Source organism: Euprymna scolopes, chromosome 23 (assembly GCF_053919585.1).
Source record: "Euprymna scolopes isolate OS-2025 chromosome 23, ASM5391958v1, whole genome shotgun sequence".
Lineage (NCBI taxonomy): Eukaryota > Metazoa > Mollusca > Cephalopoda > Sepiida > Sepiolidae > Euprymna > Euprymna scolopes.
Genome location: NC_136504.1, coordinates 13,015,593 through 13,038,329, shown reverse-complemented (window position 1 = coordinate 13,038,329; position 22,737 = coordinate 13,015,593). Strand labels below are relative to the sequence as shown.

General features: G+C 32.3%; 1 protein-coding gene across 4 annotated transcripts in view; it reads right to left on the bottom strand.

The window, feature by feature from the left end:
• Positions 1-22,737, bottom strand: part of LOC145245760 (uncharacterized) — a 66,008-nt gene that overhangs the window by 30,156 nt on the left and 13,115 nt on the right. Inside the window, exon 1 of one of the 4 annotated variants that reach the window (XM_080107364.1) lies at positions 19,071-19,203. The exons of the other annotated variants lie outside the window; for them this stretch is intronic. The gene's annotated coding sequence lies outside the window, so the exon portion shown is untranslated. Of the gene's footprint in view, positions 1-19,070; positions 19,204-22,737 lie in introns of those variants that run through there. 4 annotated transcript variants of the gene reach the window in all.

Genomic DNA, 22,737 nt, shown 5'->3' with positions numbered 1-22,737 from the left:
TGTTTGTTTATGTATTTGTTTATGTGTTTGTTTATGTGTTTGTTTATGTATTTGGTTATGTGTTTGTTTATGTGTTTGTTTATGTGCTTGTTTATGTATTTGTTTATGTGTTTGTTTATGTGTTTGTTTATGTATTTGGTTATGTGTTTGTTTATGTGCTTGGTTATGTGTTTGGTTATGTGTTTGTTTATGTATTTGGTTATGTGCTTGTTTATGTATATGGTTATGTGTTTGTTTATGTATTTGGTTATGTGTTTGTTTATGTGTTTGTTTATGTGTTTGTTTATGTGCTTGTTTATGTATTTGTTTATGTGTTTGTTTATGTGTTTGTTTATGTATTTGGTTATGTGTTTGTTTATGTGCTTGGTTATGTGTTTGGTTATGTGTTTGTTTATGTATTTGGTTATGTGTTTGTTTATGTGTTTGTTTATGTGCTTGTTTATGTGTTTGGTTATGTGTTTGTTTATGTGTTTGGTTATGTATTTGTTTATGTGTTTGGTTATGTGTTTGTTTATGTGTTTGCTTATGTATTTGTTTATGTGTTTGTTTATGTGTTTGGTTATGTGCTGTGTTATGTGTTTGGTTATGTGCTTGTTTATGTGTTTGGTTATGTGCGTGTTTGTTTATTTATGTGTTTGTTTTTGTATTTATGTGTTTTTTATTTATTTATTTATGTGTTTGTTTATGTATGTACTTATTAATTACTTATATATATATATATATATATATATATATATATACATATATATATATATATGATTATCATGTTTGTTATTGTTGTTGTTTACTCATGTGTATGTGTGGGTGTGTGTTATTATCCAAAGGTAAAGTTTATTTTGTGTATGCATACGTTTGCTATTTCACCCCTGTAGTTGAATAAATATACATACAAACACTAGTGTTAGGAATCTGAAAAATTGGAACTTTTTGGGATATTTGAATCGGAAAAATTGTAAAAAATGTACTTATTTTCCGATGTCAAAAAATGATCCTTTTAATTATCTTTTCTTATTTGATTTTGTTTAAAACAAAATCTTTCATTGCTGATAGTAATAGTAAAATAATAAATATTTATTGATTTTAAACTACCAGTAAAACTAAAATCTATAGGTCACCCCCCCCCCTCCTCTCACAAGTGTGTTTGTATGTTTTTGAAAATATAAGCACATTTAACATGTGATTTTTACCATTTATAGTTAAATATTTAAAGATTGATAAAAAAATTGGAATCGGATTTTGTAATTGTATCGAAATCAGGAATTTAATACGGAATTGGTAATTGTATCAGAATCGGGAATAATATTCGAATCGTCTCATCACTAATATATATGCACATTTTTTAATTGTAAATTATCAATACTCACCTGAACATTTAAGAAACATAAAATGCTTTTACTAAAAACAGTTTGCTTTAAATACCCCATTCCCAAAGATTGACGTGTCATAAATCAAATAAACTTCATATCTTCATTTAACGTCACTTTTCCATTATTCAAGGGATCAGACGCTTCCTGATATTTCACAAACTCACTATCTAATTCTCACAAATTCCACTTTGTCCAATCACTTACTTCCAAGTTTTCCTTGGTCTATCAATCTTACTGTGATTTAAAACTTTCATGCTTCTGAAACTTTTTTTTTTGGGGGGGGGGATGAACGATCCACATGATGAATAAATATTTGAAAATATTAAGAATTGAAACCATATAAACTTTTACTAAAATTACAAGAAATAGCATTAAATAACCCCCCCCCAAAGACTGACTTGCCATAAAACAAAACAATAAGACAAAACGTCTATATTTTAGTAGTCAATTCAGCAAAGGATGTAGGTTCGATCTTAGCAGCCATAATTATTAGTTCTTACAAAATAAATAAAACTGACTACAATTATGGTTAAAAGATGCACAAGTAATGTTAGGAAAATACAAACAGAAAGAACTAAATTACTTTTATGAAATGTGCTCTGATGAACTCTAAGCACTTGTCCCCCCCATCTCCTTGACGTACATACTCCTGACTAATCCGACAAGCAAAATTCACCCCTTTTCTGTTGAGGTCCCTAGATGTCGGTAAGCCTTCTGTTTTAATAGTTTTTTCCCTCGGACTGCTAGACTTTGGAATTCCTTCCTTGTTTCCTGCTTCCTTGATTGTACTAACCTGCAGAAGTTTATAATGTAATGTGAGCAGCCATCTCGCTGCTCAACTCCTCACAGTCCTCTGTTAGATATGATCCTAAAAAGTAGACCCTTACATCCAATTTGCGATATGTCTTGTTTGGAGTGAAAATGAGTAGAAAAAAAAGAAAAAAATTCAATCAATTATTATCGAAAACGCCTGATGAAAACGGTGACGTCACACAGGTTTATGTGTGCGTACCAGTCCGAAGTCTGACGGCTGATAACTGAAATTCACCTACAAGTGTTAATCCGTTGCAGATTAGGCTAAGAAAGAGGATAATCTTTAAGCCATCTAAGGAAAACCCTAGACGAAAAGCAGCGCAAAGATGATAAAGGTGAGACGAGAAAGTTAATCTTCTGTCGACTCTATTTTGTTTCTGAAAGGTTTCTCAGTGAATTGCGTGGGATTATATTTGCAATAAGAAAACACAGTTGTTGCGAGTAAAGAAATAGAGGGGGAAAAAATGGAAGAAATTTCATGCAAATTTATGTTTTTCAGTATTAACCTTTTTTTTTTTTTTACAAAGGAGCCACCACTTATCAAGGCCTGAAGACCACTCGAGGATAAGGGTTAATGAGTGTACAGTAGTCAATGAGACAATATCATAATAATCGTTAGTAGTGGAAATTTGATAAATTGGATTCCTTAAGGAGATGGCTCATCAAGAACTTGTTTACGTTGGACTTGAAGACGAAATATTGTAGTCAGCTGGAAAGCAGGCAAACAGAAGAGAGTTCCACAGGCGTTCAATTTTAAGAAAGAATCTTTGTTCATGGAATCTACGTGTAGGTCTAGGCATAGATAAAGAGTGTGGTAAATTATTGATAGTTGTTTCAGCTAGACGGGTGTTTTTTGTGAAAGTTTGGTAAGAGTGACAATAGATTGGAGCTCAGTCGAGCACTGACCATGAAAATAACAATATAGACAGGCTCGCAACGTTTCTTCTGTGAGAAAGAGGTTGCAGGCATCTCCTGCTAGGCTACAAAGTCTATTTTGAACTCAAGGCAGGATAAGCTGCTTCTAGCAGCTCCTGTCCAGATGTAGGAACAGTACTCCATTCTAGAACGTACTTGGCTCTTATGCAGGTAGACAATTACATCGGTAGTGAGATATCTACTAGAGCGGTAGAATGATCGAACCATTTGGTATAATATATTGGAAACTGCTGAATTATAAGAACTAGAGTGATCTTGTGAAATATCAGAAAACATCTGACCCATGAATGAGGTAAAAGTAATCCATATATTAATATCGTAATACCTTCAACATACGTACGTGTGTCACGGTTTCTAGATTATAAATTATTCAATTGGGATATCCCAATTTATCAAAAAGGAGGATAGAAGGTGGTAACATACCATCCACATTAAATTAGTATATAGATACGATAATTTAATGTTCGTAGTATGTTATCATGCTTTCTATCTCTTGCTTCACAAGGGAAGAGAGAGAGAGAGAGAGAGAGAGAGAGAGAGAGAGAGAGAGAGAAATATCACACGTAGCAGTACAGTTCCGAACAATTTCGTCCACATGACACAATCCCTAACAACACCGTCAATTCTAACATGAACACCTCTGACGATTCACCACGATCCCAAACGCAATAACTCAACACGACATGTAACCTTCTGAGTCACTCCTCTGAATGACTGTTATCGTTTTTTTTATTTTTTATTTTATTTTTTTTTTATAGCCTTTGGACGAACTCATTTTCGCCATAGGTAGGCCCGACTTAAGACATTGGCATATAATTTTTGTGCGTTTTTATACATGCTCGTCACACTGTCCTCCTTTTTAATAAATGGGATCTTCCAATCACCGAAGAAGCTATGTACAAATAAAATAAATAATGTCGCTTTTGGGCTGTACGTGAAACTAAAATATACCTTCTTGGTCTTCTGGCTCGGATCCAAGGGTAGTATCTGTTCTGCCTAAAGATGGTATAATAATACTATGGAGATAAACCGTAATAATCAAATAAATTCTGACACTAGATTAACCATATTACTTAGATAAATACTTTTACAGTTTTAACAAAAGGGTTACAATAATATCGTAGAGTCTCCATTCACGCTGAACGTCCACGGAATGGCCAATAGCAATGTATTACATATGAAAGATGCCGCTGTAGAATTTCCACAGGTCCTGCTAGTATTAAATGAATAAATGAAATTTTAGTGTTTGTTATAGAATGGAGATGAGTTATATACAGTGAAAAGTTAGAATTTGAATGACCCAAAACTCGGACAACTTGGAATTTGAACGATTTAACAACAAAAAAGATTTTGCAATTTGAACGTTTATTATGAATAACTATAATCTATTTTGCATTGCCCGGGAATCGTTTTTGTCCCCCTCCCTCATTTTAAAACGTTTTGCTATGACGTCATATATAACGACCTCACATAGGAAGTAATCATATATGGTCATATATGATGTATACTTCACACATATATATATATATATATATATATATATATATATATATATATATATATATATATATATAGGGTGCCCCAATAAAATGTATACACTCTTTAAATTATCTCAACTTGCTACATGAATACGCCTATTCCACGTTCCCAAGAGATATTTAGGAATAAAGAATAGCACTTCCCCATTATCATCATGACGTAAGAACATATCTTGATAGTCACCTGCGAAACGGATAGTTAGGATGAAGAGGAAGTATCGAGTATTGTCTACGCTCACCGGATTTGACCCCCCCCCCTGGAGTTTTCTCTTTTTTGGGGGCGGGAGTGGGGATATGCTTGACACAAGGTTCACACCACAAAACCAGCTACAATGAATGAGTTGAAAGCAACCATTGAAAAAAGATGTCAACATACCAATTGAATTGATTAGGAACGTTTTCGATTCAGTCAGTGAGCATTGTCAGCTGTTCATGGACCACAATGGCCAATAAATTGAGCACTTTCGATAATTAGCTGATTTCTATATTTGTTCACAGTATTTTGATATATGAAACTTATTTTTCTTATAATAAATGTTGGTTTTATGGTCATTTAAAGAGTATATACATTTTATTTGGACACCCTGTATATAATATTTCTGTGGAAATATTCTTTATTCACTTTTATTTCCTTTTTATAGATTCCAATCCTTATTTAAGAAGCTCAATGCAAGTCTCTATCTATATAAGAGCCAGATACGTCCAAGGATGGAATACTGTTGCCACATCTGGGCAGGAGCTGCTAGAAAAGACTTGTCCTGCCTTGATAGAGTTCAAAATAGACTTTGTGGCCTGGTGGGAGATGTCCTTTTCTCTTCGCTGAAACCTCTATCTCACAGAAGAGATGTTGCGAGTTTGTCTCTGCTTTATCGTTATTTTCATGGAAAGTGTTCGACTGAGCTTCAGTCTATGGTCCCCCCTCGCCAAACTTTCACAAGAAACACTAGACTAGCTGAAAACACTATCAATAATTTTCCCCACTCTTTATCTGTGCCTAAACCTAAACATAGATTCCATGATCAAAGCTTCTTTCTTAGAACTGCACGCCTGTGGAATTGTCTTCCGTTTTCCTGCTTTCCAGCTGTCTATAATATGTTTGTCTTCAAGTCCAACGTGAACAAGTTTCTGATGAGCCGTTCCACTTAAGTTAACAAATTTACCGAACTTCCATTACTATCGATTATTATATTATCCTTTTGACTACTCTACACTCTTTAACCCTTATCCTTGAGTGGCCGATCGACCTTGATTAGTGGTGACGCCTATGTAAAAAAAAAAGAAAAAAAAAAGAATCAATGACAAAAGTCTATATTCAAAATTTAATTATGTTGACCATCTTACAATTTATTCCTTTAATTCAGTTGACATTCAAAATTCTTGGCAGTATCTGTTTCGGAGCACAAAATCATTCACTTAATTATTATATCAATCAATGAATCTATTTTATTCATCGGGAGAAAAAGTAACTATCAATCCACCAAAAGGATATCAAATGCGTTTGGGCATGATTAAAAATCCGAAAATTGGAAGAGAAGCTACAAACACCTTATAATTTGCTTACATTATGCCATTTCGAACTTGAATATATATGTCATATATATATATCATCCACAGACACACTGTTTTGTTGTATCGCAGCTCTTCAGTATGGCTAGACCAGCACACATCTAAAGCCCGGGATTGAACCAGCAACCATCGAGTTGTTAGTCAGTAGCTGTGAGACAGGCGATGCTGACAATAATATCTAACAATGCTTTAGACAAACATTGAACACCACTCTCACAGTGCTTCATTTGTTTATTTACATAGAGTTTTGGATTATGCTAAAGCAGTAGCAGGTGATATCAATTACCAAGAGTGCTCGTCCCGAGAAGTGGGGTGGGCTTATATAGTAATCCACAGACATACTGTTTCACAGCTCTTCAAGTGGTGGTGGTGGTGGTGGGGTGTAGGCGTGGTAGCAGTTTTAGCATCTGTTATAATTTGTATACGTGTATATAATTATCCTCATGTGTGTCTATGTATGTATATCTATATATATATATATATATATATATATATATATATATATATATATATATATATATGAAGGTTTTTATTTTATTTATTTTTATTATTATATCTATGTAAGTCTGTTTTGTGCGTTGTATATATATGTATATATATATGTACTTGTATGTTTATGGGTGTACTTATGTATGTATAAATGTGGTATATAATAGTGGGTAAGTACGTGTATGTATGTTATGTGTATATGTATAAGTATGTATGTATGTATGAGTGTGTGTATGTATATATATATATGTATATGTGTATGTATGTATGTATGTATACATTTACTTTTATCAATATCGCTATATGATTGACATAATCTCATGTGTTTCACTGTCCCTGTTGCTGCTATTATAAATATTATTATTATCGACATCTTTATTTTTTTTACTAAATTTTTTATACTTATTACTAAATTTGTTACTATAATTACTAAATTATTATTATTATTATTATTATTATTATTATTATTATTATTATTATTACCCATGATCACCATTGGCTATACTATTATTAGAATTATTTTGCAATTATTATTATTATTTTGTCATCTTTATCATCATGACTTTTTAACAGTCTTAATAAGCTATGATTTTGCAGCACTTAAAAAAATATAATCATCACTCATACACTTTTTTTAATAATGAAATCGAATTTCTTTATAGAAAGATCTGTTTCATTCTGTCTAGACAATTTCCAGTCACAGTAATACGAGCTTTCACGTCCCCCCACTTGAAATCACTTTTTCTTTTAAACCGAGGATGAAGGTTCTCATTTTGGATTTTTCTCTTCTTACTATTAGGCCCCATTTGACTAGGAACATACTTCTCTTTGGACTACTGGACTGCCCGGAAATAAACAATTTTCATTATTTCAGCTGTTTTGTAAACTTTCCAATCGGATTTTTGAAAACTTTTCAATCGGATTACATGCATCGTCACGCTGGACTTATTTTGGAATACATTCTATCTAAAGAACTTTTTTAAATTTTGGATAAACTCTAGAGGAGTGTCATTCAAGCTGAAATATTATGTGAGGTTTGTTTTTATATTAGTTTTTTACATATCCAATATTTTTCCATTTGGCAATTTATAACTACAATAAATTGCGGTTTCACTTAATGCCTTAACTAGCAAATTCTAGCATTGCTACAAATATAATTTGCTGATTTCTTTATGTCCTCTGACGAGAATAATAATAAAAATAGCATTCGTTGAAACTCTGCAGAATAAGGACTTTGTAAATTGTTTTTTTTGGAGTATTCAGTCGAACAATAAATTTTGATTTTAAATTTCAACTTACAGTTTTAATTTTCTTTCTCTTATATATATATATATATGTGTGTGTGTGTGTGTGTGTGTATATATATATGTGTGTATATGTGTATATATATGTTTGTATATATATGTGTGTATATATATGTGTGTATATATATGTATATATGTGTGTATATATATGTATATATATATGTATATATATATACATATATATATTTATATATATATATTTATATATATATTTATATATATATATTTATATATATGTATATATATATATATTTATATATATATTTATATGTATGTATATATATATTATACATATATTTATATATATGTATAAATATATTTATATATATATATATGTATATATATATATTTATATACACATTGTTGTTGTTTTCGTTATGTGTGATATTCTTTTCTTTCTCAGTTTCATTTTTAAACGATGCTAGGTGATTACGATATCTGTCCTTAAAGAAAGTTTTGGTGCTCCCCAGATATACTTTAGTTTCATTATTTGTTATAACTTCACATTTGTATACTACGTTTGAAGTTAAACAGTTCCCCCTCATTGGACATTCATTAGGGTCCCTGCAGTTACATTCTTTATATTGTTAGATTCATTGTCTATCCTATCTCTGTTTTTCAAAAATCTTTTTATTTTTATTCAATTTTCACCCCAAACAAGGCACAGTGACACTTTGAAGCAGGGTGCTACTATCAGGGACATAATTTGCAGGGGCATTATGAATGGGGGATGAGTAGAAAGATGTTTATTCCTATTACACTTGAACTTCTGCATATCAGTACAGTTGGGAAAGCAGTATCCCGAAAGAGAGTTCCAAAGACTTGCAGTTCTGGGGAAGAAACTATTGGAGTAAAAGGCTTTCTTACACCTAGGGATCTCTACTGTAATGGGGTAAGACTTAGTGGCTTGTTGGGTTTGTCGGGGGTAGTTACATTGAGGAGGTACACGTGTTTTCAGTTGGTCAGAGCATTCACCATTAAAGTATTTGTAGAACAGACAGAGGGATGCAATATCTCATCGATGGGACAGAGGCTGAAGCCTAGATGACAGTTCAGGACCTATTATGTCTTTTGAACCCTGTTTAATTTTGTGTTATTTGAGCCAATTATGGTATTTGTTAAGTTAGCAGACGTTGAGAAGGATAGCTTAACAGTCTTTTTATTAATTATTTTACTTAGTTTACTATCTTGCGGGAAATTTTGGTCTATAATTTGGTAAAATTCCCTTGGGATGTTATATTTTATATGGTGGCTGAACGGTGGATTGAACCACGTCTGGCTCTTCCTTCTATTTTTCTTTTTAACTTCTCTTTCAGTTTTATTATGGTCTATCTTTTCATTTTTCTTTTTCGTGTTTATTGTATGTTTTATTTTTTAATTTATTTTTGCTCTGTTTTTCCTTTTTTCCTCATCGATATGTTGTAAGATATTACATTTGCATTGTTTATTGTTCTTTCTGTACCTATGTTATTGTTTTGAGTTTCCTTAACAAATTTAATTTTTTCTTTATATCATGATCTAGCTAAGACTTGATTATAATATTCCTTGTTTTTATTGAATAATTCTTCATTTTGTGATATTTTGGATATTCTTTTTGAGATGCTAGGTATAAGTGCTTTTTTCATACTATTCGGATGGTTGGACTTGTGATCTATGTAGAATAGCGTTTGGTTGGGTTTATGGTAAGGTTCATAGGAGTTGTTGTCTAGATTCAGGCTAAGAAGTTTACGCATTTGTGGTTTGGATCTATTGTTATATCTAGATTCAGTTTACTGAAGAATTGTTTAATTTTTTTTTTTTTTTTTTTCAAATAACCTATTTGTTGACTTCAAGTAGAATAATGCATCATCCCGGTATCGTCCTCCTCTTAGTCCTGGAATCTTTTTATATAGTTCATTTAGTATATAAAGACCTGCAAGATCTGTTACTTGTGCTCTATCCGGGCATCCCATTGTGACGTCAAAGTTGAGGTTTCTGTTTTTTCTGGTCCATAGTTTGTTATCATATTTAATTAGAATTCTTCTTGCTAGTCTTATGTCTAATTCTAAATTTGTTATCATTGTTAGTTTTCTAGCTAGTTCTAGTACTTCCTCGAAAAGATTTGGTGAAATAGAGGGGTAACATGAATTTTTGCCTTGGGGTAGTGTGCCGAACCATTCAACTACCCCTTCCGATGATTTCCACAGGTTATGGTAAATTTTGTTTTTTAATTTAGGTAGGATTTCGTCTAGTATTTTTTTGCTAATATTTCCCAAATCTGAAATACATGGAGAAATCAGTCTAATGCTAGGATTATTGTTGAATTCTGGTTTATGATCTTTTAGGGTAAAACGTGGGCACATTTGTGTATATCCCTCAATCTTATACTGTACGTTCATTTTTTTCACTTATTTTTAAGGTTTCAGAATTATACTATTCAGATCTTCATTGCTTGCTACTCTATAGTTTTTATTGAGTTCCGTCATTATTAGGTTGTTGCAGGTTTCAAAATCTATGCTGTATATATTCATGATTTTGTCTGCTGGAATCATCATGTTCGGATTATCTTTAATATTTTTAAAGGTATTATTGATTTTTTCCATTGTTGGGTTCATGTACTTGTGTTTCTTCTTGATTTTTAGTTTTTTTAATCCATTTTAACATGTCTAATTCGAACGCTTCTAAGGCAGAAATTGCTGGTGGGAATTTCCTGGATTTGATTTTATATTTTCTATCATAAGGGATTTCTGTGTTTTCATTTACAGTTGTGGTTGTGTAATTCGGGTTGGTTTGTGTGCATCCCTCTGTATTTTTTTTCTTCTGTACTTTTGTGGTGAAAGATCCTCCATCGAATTCGATTAAGAAAGGAATTCACGGCTTGTACCATGTCCATCATGTACGTTTTGTGTTTTGGAATAGCTATGTTTTGGAGCTGGAACTTATTTCCTCCTTAATCAACATCATAAACGGTATAATGTGTCAGCTCAATTCGAGGAGCAGTAAAAATATTTTAAAAAGTTTGTTTTTGAATTGTCGTTACTTTCAATGTATACCGTTTTCGTTTAACGGGTCTAGATTGTTATTTTAAAACCATTCACCGTTAATTTTGAGTTAAGCTCAATCTGTCTATTTAATAGGGGCAAATTCAAAGACTTACGTTTTCTTTTTTATAACCTTCGTTTATGTTGTGGTGGCAACCACTTATTTGCATATGCGAATAACATAACTATAAATGGCAAGCCTAGGTTGGCCTTGGTGTGTCTTACTCAAATGCCACCGGAAGTGACGCCGAAGAGCGTACATGTCCTCCCATCAAGACTCTCTGACTCGACACCGTCATTTGTACATATTGTAAATATACCTGTTCTTTAATACACTTATTATTGCGTTATCTTGTTGTTTGCGTCTTCATTGTATTTCCTTACTAATTACTGTTCAACCTTGCAACCACAACAGTTGGCGACGAGATATGAAGCGTCAAATATAACAGTTTGACGAAGGACTATTTAAAAAAAAAAAGTACAACGCAAAGGTTGACCATTTTTTTTAAGGAATGCAAAGTGTTGACGAGCAAAGGGATTTTACGCTAAAGTGAAGTTTCAACTCAAGTGAAAAAAAAAAAAACTCTAACGTGGCAAAAGCGACAATTTACGCCGTTTTCTGGGAATCCGACTTGCAAACGAATGTAAAAGTGAATTTTTGTTTGTCGCTACACGACAAATCTTACTAAAAGACCAACTTGCAAACGAAAAGCGAACTTTGTTCTGTCGCAAAAAACGACAGGTCAGACCCGTATTACGAAAAGCAAGGAAGTAACCTACGAAAAAAGTTCACCAGTGGATTCTAATTACTGTTCTCCGTAAACAAAACAACAACTAAAGGACTTTTTAATTAATGTTTTGGTTGACGTCGGTACTAAAAGGAAATACCACAACTAAAACTAAAATTCAAGGAAAGGATTTTTTTTTCTTGAAGTTGTCACTGAATAACGGATAATACAGTAAAACGTCACGGAAAAAAAAGGTAATCTCAATTAAGAGGTATTTTAATTACTAAAATACTAGAGAAAAAAAACTCAAAGAACTAAATGTACTGCATATATTTATTCAATTGTGACTCGATAAAAAAAAGAAAAAAAACCCAAACTTTTATTTTGTGGAAAGAGTTACTTATTAGTAAAAAGAAAGTCAATTCCATTTCGTGATTCCAGATAAACCTGTTTTATTTTTTTTTGCAGCGTGACTCGCAAAAAGAATATATTATTGCAAGCAGCGATATTATTATTGAAAACAGGAGCTTACAGCAATTTGCTTTTTTGTTGTAACCCAAACCGGTGTATATTGTACATGGTACAATATTTTTTTTTTAACTACACACTAAAAAAAAAACAAAAAAAAAACATGGAAGACTTATCAAAAATGTTCATGCAATTTTTACAAGCACAGGCTGACCGCGAGGAAAAGAGAGGACAGATTATTGAAATGGCAGCAGGAACAAGAAGAAAAGCAGAAAATGGTGCAATTAAAGCAGAAAAAACTGCAATTGGAACAGGAAGAAAGGCATAAGAAACTACAATTGGAATATGAAGAAAGACAAGATGAACGTTTTGTTAAAACACTGGAACTACTAAAGAGTAATCGAGAAAATGTCGACAAGTGTTAATTTCTCCCATACAACTATTTTTAATAGCATGGACACATTTCATTATGTGCCTGAGGAAGAGAAGAATTTTGAAGCATACTACACAAGATACGAGGATGTTTTTCAACTGGACTGTAAAAATTGGCCAAATAGTCAGAAAGTGAGCCTCTTACTCAGAAAATTGGGTACATCAGAACACAGCAAATTCGTAGATTACATATTACCTAAAAAACTGCGGAATTAGAGTTCATGGAAGCTGTAAAATTACTAAAAGAATTATTTAATCCAAATATATCTCTTTTTCATAAAAGATGGCTGTGCATGAATCTAAGAAAGATGGACAACCAAGATTATTTGACATACGCATCAGTTGTCAATAAAAACTGCGATAATTTTAAGCTTGCAGAACTAACGGTAGAAGATTTTAAATGTCTAATCTTCGCTCAAGGGTTAGTTTCCACGAAAAATGCAGAAATACGCAGACGAGTGTTGTCTAAGCTGGAATCTGAGCAAGATTTAACCCTCCAGAAACTAGCAGAGGACTGTGAAAGGGCCATTACACTAAAAAAGGATTAAAAAAATATAGAAGAATCCGGAGTGGCATATATAAGAAAAGTTAGAAAACCATACGCACCAACCAAGAACTTTACAAAGAAAAGCAATGGAACGGGATATTCCAAAGATAATAACCATAAATATAGTACACAATATAACAAGCCTCTTCCTAGATATAACTGTAAGAGATGTGCAGAAAAGGATTGGGAATCAGATTGTCCTTATAAGAAAAAAAAATGCTACATTTGTAAGAAGGTGGGACACAAAAGCGATTGCTGCAGATATAAAGATTACACCAGAAAGAGAGTACAGCAAACAAAATCAAATACAAAATTAGACAAAGATCGGCGAAAATACGTAAAAGTGGAAATATTTAAAGCATCAATAAAGTTACAACTCGACTCCGGCTCCGATGTTTCTATAATAAACCTGAATACGTGGAAAAAGTTGGGAAAATCGGCCATGATGAAAACTAGTAAAGCAGCCCGGACGGTAACTGGTGGTGGTATAAAATTTGAAGGAGAAGTTGTCCTCCCGATAAAATTGAAAGGGATTTCGAAGAAATTAAAAATATTCGTACTAAAAAATAGTGAAAATCTGTTGGAATAGATTTAATTGAGAAATTCGGACTATGGGATAAGCCAATCAATACATTCTGTAAAAAATGAGAATGTTCTTCTCCAACAACAGTAAATATAAAAGACGATTTAAAAGAATTATTTCCTGAGGCATTCACGACTAACTTAGGTCGCTGCAATAAATTCAAGGCCTCGTTTGAACTTAAAGAAAACGCCAGCCCAATTTTTAAAAAAAAGCGAAATGTTCCGTTCGCTGGGTTGGAAAAGATTGATAAAGAATTAAATAGATTGGAACAGACGGGAATTCTATCAAAAATAGAACACAGCGAGTGAGCAGCCCCCACCGTATACGAAAAGAAAAGTGAATGAACCATTAATGGTAAACCCAAAAAGAAAAAGATATTGAAATCTGTTTGACTTCAAATCTTGGGAGAGGGGTGTTGTGGTGGCAACCACTTATTTGCATATGCGAATAACATAACTATAAATGGCAAGCCTAGGTTGGCCTTGGTGTGTCTTACTCAAATGCCACCGGAAGTGACGCCGAAGAGCGTACATGTCCTCCCACCAAGACTCTCTAACTTGACACCGTCATTTGTACATATTGTAAATATACCTGTTCTTTAATACACTTATTATTGCGTTATCTTGTTGTTTGCGTCTTCATTGTATTTCCTTACTAATTACTGTTCAACCTTGCAACCACAACAGTTTATTTCCTGGATTTTTTCCATTACAGCTGGTTCATTGATGAGTTGGTAATTTTACGTAAGTCTTTGAATTTTCAACAAAATTTTGCACTGTATATGTTTTGCCCCTATTAAATATGTCCAATGAGGGGGAACTGTTTAACTTCAAACGTAGTATATATTTATATATATATATATGTATATATATGTATATATATATATATATATATATATATATATATATTCAGTGTAGCTTAAACGCCATTATATATTCATAACACACACACACACACACATATATATATATATATATATATATATATATTAGTGATGGGATGATTCCAATATTTTTTCCGATTCTGATACAATTCCTGATACCGTACTTAATTCCCGATTCCAATTCTTTATAAATCTTTAAATATATAACTATAAAATAGTTATTTCCTCTTGATTATCGTAAAAGCACATCTTAAGTGGGCATATATTTTCGCAAACGTAAAAACACGTGGGTGGAGGCGGGGATAATCTATAAACTTTTGTTTTACTGGAAGTTTACATCACTAAATATCTATATTTTATTATTAGTTCCAGCAGTTGAAGATTTTGAAACAAAATCAAATAAAAAGAAGATAATTAAAGGAGTCGGTTTTAGGCATCGAAAAATAAGCATAAAGTTTTTGGAGTCCGATACCGATACCCCCAAAAGTTCCGATTTTTCTAATTCTCGATTTTGATTAATCGTGCCAAGACTATATATATATATATATATATATATATATATATATATATATATATATATTGACTGTATATATGTTCACAGAATACAACAATACAACATGGATTCATAGTGGTTGGTGTGTGTTTAATGTCAAGATAGAAGATAACAATGTGTGTATCTGACTTCAGATTGAGGTACAGGAGAGTATCAGATTTCGATATAAAACTGCCAACGTTTTTAAAATAAAATCAGCTTTTATTTAACATAAGAAACTTTTAGTGGATTATCGATAATGTTCCTTCATTCCGTGAATGTAATCATAACGAATCGTTATGAAAAGATATTGGGTATAAGATAATATCATGGAATAAGAAAAGAAAACAATAACAGTTTGAGATGAGAAAGTATGCATTGAACGAGAAATCCCGGTGATTTATGGGAGAGTGGTAAAAGATTTTTTGAATGAGTAAAATTCTACTTCCTCCAAGTATGATCGTTTTGCGAGAGTTAGGTAGGTCGGACTTAATGTAGGAAATTCTAAAATTAAATAAAATTCAATGATAATCTCTGGGAACATTAAGTATTGGTAGGAAGCGTGACTATATTAGAATTATATGTAGCGCATGTGCTTATAGTTTTAAAGTGACTAAATTTAGAGGGAATTGACCTTATTTTATTAATATAGTAGATAACCATAAGAATACAGGAACATTAGCAAGTTTTTTTGCCAGTTGCGTCTTTTCTGGAATTTATGTGAAAGAAATCCTGTTCATGGGTAAGATAAGAGTTGTGACAATCGGAATAAATAACAGGTTGAGTTCAAGTTCTTTTAGTTGCTCCCTCCCCACCACAAAAATATCAAAAGGGGAATCATGTTTGTTCCTTTTTGTGTCTCGGCTTGAAGTCTTTTGTAATTTTCTGCGAAATAACTGGACGGAAATTAAGAAAAGTCGCGAGTGTAAATGTCGATTCATTTGGTAATGTGTATCACTACGTGAGTTTAGATGAGTTGAATCACAACCTATTTCTATTCAAAACCAAAAAAGAAAATCTTTGTCATATAACTACTAGAGATTTACTTTTTATTAAAATTATGCATTAATGTTATATAATGAAGGCTGTTATTTAAATACAAAAAGTTAGAGGAACACCTAAGGGTCAAAGGTAACCACAGAACAGAAATTAATGCAGACAATTTCCGTTTCTTTTCTGGTAACACTTCAAGCAGAGAAGACATGTCTTGGCTGCCATACCCTATAGGACAGGCATGGGAGCGATTGTGAACCATGTAGGTAGTTATAGCGAGATCTACTGTTCATCTATCTATCTATCTATCTATCTATCTATATATATCTACCTATTTATCTATTGATTTATATTTATATATTTATCTATTTATGTATGTATCTATTTATTCATCTATATACCAGTCTAGTTATCTATCCATCTGTCTATTTATTCATCCATTTATTTATCTATTCATCATCTATCTAGCTACCTATTTAATAATCTATAGCTTCCGGTATGATTATTTATTTGTCTTTCTATTTATGTATCTATCTATTTATCTATCTTGTAATTTATTCATCTATCTATTCTCACGCAAATAAGCTGTCTCTGATTTTTTTTTGCGAATGTTCATTTCTTTTTAATAAACTTTTTTCTTTTCTTTTTTTTACACACACATTATCATCGGCGTCAGAGTAGTTTTGTGAGAAAAAAAAACAAAAAAAAAAAAACACCGGCGATTCTCGGCGTTTGTATATATATCGATAAACGAACATATAACCGTTATCCGTAAACACACTTTTTAACAACCATAACGTTGAATGTTGGGTGTGACTGTCGTTAACGTCATAGACTGAAAACCCGGGTGTTCCACGTTCAAATCCAGTTGAATTCACATAAATACTTTTACCAAACCCACAACTGACTGACTTTGTGTCTAACATCCCGAAGAGGAGGTAAATAAAATAAGGTTGAACGTGCAACCATAAAGTCTCACATTAATCAACGGTATCAGCGATGGAAATGCTATTTCCAACTGGAGCGTAAATGATTGACAGACAAAACCTCTAACAGAGATACAAAGACGCTTGAGACGGAAGTAGGTAAACGATCGCCTTCTCCCTCCTCATCTCAACTTCCAGTTACCAGAAAAAAAATAAAAGCCACATCCGAAACCAAGTACACGCCTCTATTTCCAAAACAGTTTTTTTTTCTTCTCCTTTCTTTACCCCAAAATGTACCGAACGATAACAAAAAAAAAAAAAAAAAAAATTACATAATTATTGATGTAATAAATCGTATGTTTTCTTTTTTTTTCTTTTTGAAATAAAAATCAGTTTTCAATATACATAGCATTTATCAGTTGGGCTAGAATAGAAGATCAAAATAATAAGCAACCTATATTTAACTTTGGTAAGTCATAAATAGCAACGCTAAACAAATCAGAACGAACGCCGTCGTTTAAACGTGTTTGAACCGCAAATGCCTATGAATAAAACTTTCAGATACCCCCCCCCCCACCAGGAGCCATTTTATTTTTAGTTTAACGATATATAAAGAAATCTTAAGAATAAAACGAAAGTTTAAACCAATATTTGTTAAGTTTCGTTTGTCAATTTTACGACATATTAACCCTCGTTAGATCATTTCATATGAAAACAGCGTCTTCCGTCAAAAAATGACGGAGAAAAATTATGTTTCGCCAATGTTTGTGGTTGCTATTTCTCTGGACATATTACTAAAGTATTCGGTTCTTGTTCAGAATTCCCCCATATTACAAAAAAGAAAAGAAAAGAAAGAAAAACCTGTATAATGTACGAACCCGTGGCGAAACGAAAATATAATATTAAAAAATCACGTTAACATCAAGCCTTTCTCCTTTCATAACAAACAATCAGATCCTTGTTTTACCCTAGTCGAAATGATTGGTTCTCTTTTTGAGAAGGCCTCTTGTTTTGATAAGCTTGTAAGATTGATGCGTACCTCAATAATATCAACTGACAAGCCACGCCCCCTCCCAAAACATCTATTTAATGGCATATTAGCAAAATTAGGCTTTCCAAAAGAAAATTTTAAATTTTATAAGAAGATAAGAAGTAGTGTTTTTCCAAAAGAAAACAAAATAAAAAACAATGAACAAATTTCTTATACTAATCTGAAAGAGAACGATTATGGCTAACATATTTAACGAATTTCACACATCAAAAAAGAAAAGATAGAAAATTAAACACATCCAAAATTCGGATTTTCAATCTTAAAATTTGAAGAGCAGTTTTTTTTTTTTTTTTTTTTTTTACAATCTTCATCCTCCTTCCTCATATAGGTAGGAGCGACCACAAATGAAGAAGGAGTTATGTAAGCAATATATATATATATATATATATATATATATATATATATATATATATATATATATATATATATATATATATATATATATATATATATATATATACTTTATTTGTTTTTACATAAGCAGTAATATGTTGCTACACAGTCATGCGCATGTTTCGGTCAGCTACTTACTAGTAACTAGGGACCTCTTCCGGCGATAAGCTTATATGAAAGCAAAGTTTGCAGTAAAAATATCAGGTCTTCCATGTACGTAAATAAGACCCAATAGGGGTGCGGATTTGAGTGTGTTGAGATATAGGAATAAATGTGAAAGGATGGGGGTTAAAAATCGAGAGGAAAGTAATTAAAGACTAGAAAGAATAGTATTCGTATGTGTGTGTTGGTACGGGTTTAGGTTCTTCCAAGTCCCAAAACTACCGACCAGCTTTAATAATTACTAAACGTATAACAAGTATAAACGACAAGAATTTATTAACAAACATGAAAACATGACAACACTGCAATTCAGAACATTAAGGTAAAAAGATTACTCACTTTAATAGTGGGGTTTACGGGAGGAGTGAGGACTGTATTCTAGAGTTGTACTCTGCCTGTCCAACATTGTCTTTTAGAAGAACTTTTTGCGTCCGTGCCTCATGTGTACGGACTCTCCTCTTCTCTTCTCAAGGGACCTCACTCCTTACCCTACACCGGTAATCCGGTGCTCTTATTTATTCCCCTACATGTGTGTGATGGCCCGCACTAAATCTTAAACATGCTTGTGTATAGGTTCAAGCAGTAGGGGAGTGTGAATTTCACATATCCATGCTAAAATAGGGTTTCAAATTTAATCAGGATAATTCAGTTATAAAAATGCTTTTAAGTTGACTAGAATTTTTTTGTGGTCAGAAAATGTACAACTTAAGTTGCCCTCTTGTATATCTCATCACCACCACTATCATCCTTACACATATTGATAAAGAGTTTAAAAGACAAAGACAAGAAAAAGACGCAAGAGAAAAAAGAAAGAAAGGAAAAAAAGGTAAAGAGCAACATTAAATTTTCGTGACAGTTATTGGATGTATTTCTGTTTAAGTTTCGATTTTTAAAGCTATTATCGAGGTTTCATATGGCTGTAATAAGATTACCATTTTCTCGTTCTAATTCAACAGACTTGACAGTACTTTTTTTTTAAGTTAAAATAAAAAAGAAACGCATCCAGATAGGTAGAAGAGTAACGGTTTTTATGCAGAATTCCCCCTATGTTAAAAAAAACAAGAAAACAAAAATAAAGAAAAATCTATATGATGTACATAACCGTGGCGAAACGAAAATATATTCTAAAAATCATTTTTAAATTGATCAAATTTTCTGAGTATTCGAGGACTGTCTCGACTGCCATTTTGAAAAACAAATCTAAAAAAAAGAACAAGGAAAATAACTCATCAATAATTCAAAACATGCAATGTCTACGAATTCCCATGAATCACTTTAAAATGTTTTCTTTATAAAAATAAAACTACTTGATCAATTTATATGATTTTTGGAATATGATATTTTCGTTTTGTTATGTGTTAGGTACCTTCAACGCGCGCCACAGATTTAACCCCTATATTTAACACGATGTAACGGTATAAATGTGATATTATCATCATAACTTTTATACCATTTAAAAGAAGAAGCTTTAAATAAACTAGGAATATTTTAAAAAAATGTTTACACTTCTGCATGTCAGTGACATATTAGCAACAGAGACGAGTTATCGCCCCTTATTCTTCTAAAGAGAACTTACGTTTAGCGGTCATTATGTGAACCTTAAATAGAAACAAGTGTTTACGATAGCGCAAAAAAATACATAACAACAAAACAAAAAGAAATAACACGAACTATGAAAATCAAAACATTTATTGTATAAAAAATGTATCAAAATATAATTTTAATGTGTTAATATATATATTTTTGAGCGAGTTATTCATAATTGAAAATAAAATAAATTTGATAAAAACGTGAAACATTCATAGATTGTTTTTAGAATTATTTATTTTTTTTATGGTAAGGTTGTATGAAAATGTGGCAGAATGTAATTTAAAAACATGAAACATGTATGGAGGTTTAAGAATATAAATTTTTTGTACAGAAAGATTGTATAAAAATATAGCAAAATATAATTTTAATTTGCACGCACTTTTAAAAAAGGAAGAGTTATCGACCCTTGTTCTTTGGCTGACAAGTGACATCTGTCGCCGGTTCTTGAATCTAAAATAAACACATTCGCCTTATGTCACTGATATGCAGAAGTGATAGACTTTTACAGTAATACGAAAACAATGTAAATGCAAGACGAAAATCGTGTTTACATTACCGACACTTGAAAATAACCTTCTCTATATCGTGATCGTTTTGAAGCCGCAAACACACCAGTGTTAAAAAAAAATCTAGCAAAAATCAACTAATGGTTAGATTTACATGGAATTTTCGATACGTATTCAATTTTACATTAACATATTTTAAAAGCAGTTTTTATTAAATATGTGAGGGGAAATATTGTTTTAGGTGTTACACCCCCACCCTCATATTTCATCTTACGAAAACTTAATAAAATAAATTTAGGCCATAAAAATTGCAACATTTTATAAATCTGAAAAGTTTAAATAATTAAAAAATAATTATTATATATCTATATATCTATAAAAGCGAACGTGCCTGTGTATCTGTGTATCTGTGTGTCTGTGTACATTTCCCTACGCAATAACTCTGTCAATTTTCAGTCTACAGACTCGAAATTTGATATACAGAGTACTGAAATTTGGAAAAATCTATGTGATCGGTTTTCGGCCAGAAATTTGGCTGTTAAGGGGTCAAAGTTTAACGATTTGACATTTGAGAACTCTACCAAACTCCTCCGACAATTTAGGGTCTAAATACTTGAAATTTTAGATATAGCTTCCTTCGACATGGATGTAACTTAATAATTTGATTTGAGTCCAAAACAATAAATGTTAAGGGGTCATAATAGGGATCAAAGTTAAAAAAATTGACCGTTTTGTTTTTTTTTGCTCAGCGTACACCTCCAAATACCCGGGCAACACTGGGCCGAAATGCAAGTATATATATATATATATATATATATATATATATATATATATATATATATATATATATATATATATATATATATATAAGTGAAAGTGTCTGTCTGTTGTGTACATTTCCCTACACAATAACTGTCAATTTTCAGTCTACAGACTCGAAATTTGATATACAGAGTATGGAGATTTGGGAAAATCTTTGTAATCAGTTTTCGGCCAGAAATTTGGCTGTTAAGGGGTCAAAGTTCAACGATTTGACCTTTGAGGAGTCTACCAAACTCCTCCGCCAATTTTGGGTATGAATACATGAAATTTTAGATATAGGTTTATCGGACATGGATCTAACTTAAAAACTTGATTTGAGCCCAAAAGAATAAATTTTCAGGGGTCATAATAGGGGTCAAAGTTTAAAAAAATTGACCTTGCGGTCTCTACCAAATTACTCAGAATATTTCTGGTCTAAACATTTGAAATTTTACATAAAGAGTAATCAGAGATAGGGCAAGCCTTTTAATCGGTTTGGGTCGAAAATTTGAGCTACCAATATATAAATGTATATATGTAAGTATGTTTGCACGTCTGCCTAAAACCATCTACAGAGGCGACGGATTTTCGCAAGATCAGCATCGTTTGTAAGCTCGACCCTTCAGACGACAAATATCGAAAAATTGGCTAAAAACATTAACATCTTCATCCTCACCTGGGCACTTTTCTACAGGGGGGTCGCTTTTTTCACCAATATTTTAGAAAGTCTTCCACTCTTTTCGATTTTCTAGCCTTAATTTAAACGGTTTGGTGGTGTTCGTAACAGCAAAGACGTCACGTTTTTTTTCGCGTTCTTTTTCTCGTTCGCGATACGGGTTCAAGCCTGCCTTCCTACTACCACTTTTTTTTTTGCTCAACACACACCTCTAAGCACCCGGGCAACGCCGGGTACCCATACTGGTATATTGTTGGCGAGACGCCCAATAATTAACATAGGTGGGTGAGTGAGATATATAAAGGTATCAATCATCAATACCGGGGGAGTTCTGCAATGACCGCCAAATAGGCAAGACGCCTATGTTGCCTCCAGTAAGACATGCAACACGCCACCTGCCAGAATATCTGCAACTGAAGTATATCGGAAGATA